Consider the following 405-nt stretch of genomic DNA (forward strand, 5'->3'; position numbering starts at 1 on the left):
CCCTAAACCCTAAACCCTAAACCCTAAAAATAGAGTTGCTGGTTGTAGCAAGGGCTTTATCTTCTTTGGGTGTGTTTGCACGCCTCTTCTGCTTCAGCCCCCAAACCCTAAACCCTAAACCCTAAACCCTAAACCCTAAACCCTAAACCCTAAACCACCACCATGTTGAGCTTAATTGGGGGTTTACTAAAAGGGAGACAAAAGCAGCAACGAGAAGAGACAGAGGAGCTCAGAACAGGGGACCCCCTCGCCGACATACGCGGTATAAACCCTAAACCCTAAACCCTAAACCCTAAACCCTAAACCCTATTTATATTTATATATATATATATATTGTATTATGTATATGTGTGTTTACATTATCTGTCTGCAGTGTTTTCTTTGTGTGTTGATACCCCCCCCCCC

The sequence above is a fragment of the Eimeria mitis genome, genomic scaffold (assembly GCF_000499745.2).
Source record: "Eimeria mitis Houghton genomic scaffold, Emh_scaff3722, whole genome shotgun sequence".
Classification (NCBI taxonomy): domain Eukaryota; phylum Apicomplexa; class Conoidasida; order Eucoccidiorida; family Eimeriidae; genus Eimeria; species Eimeria mitis.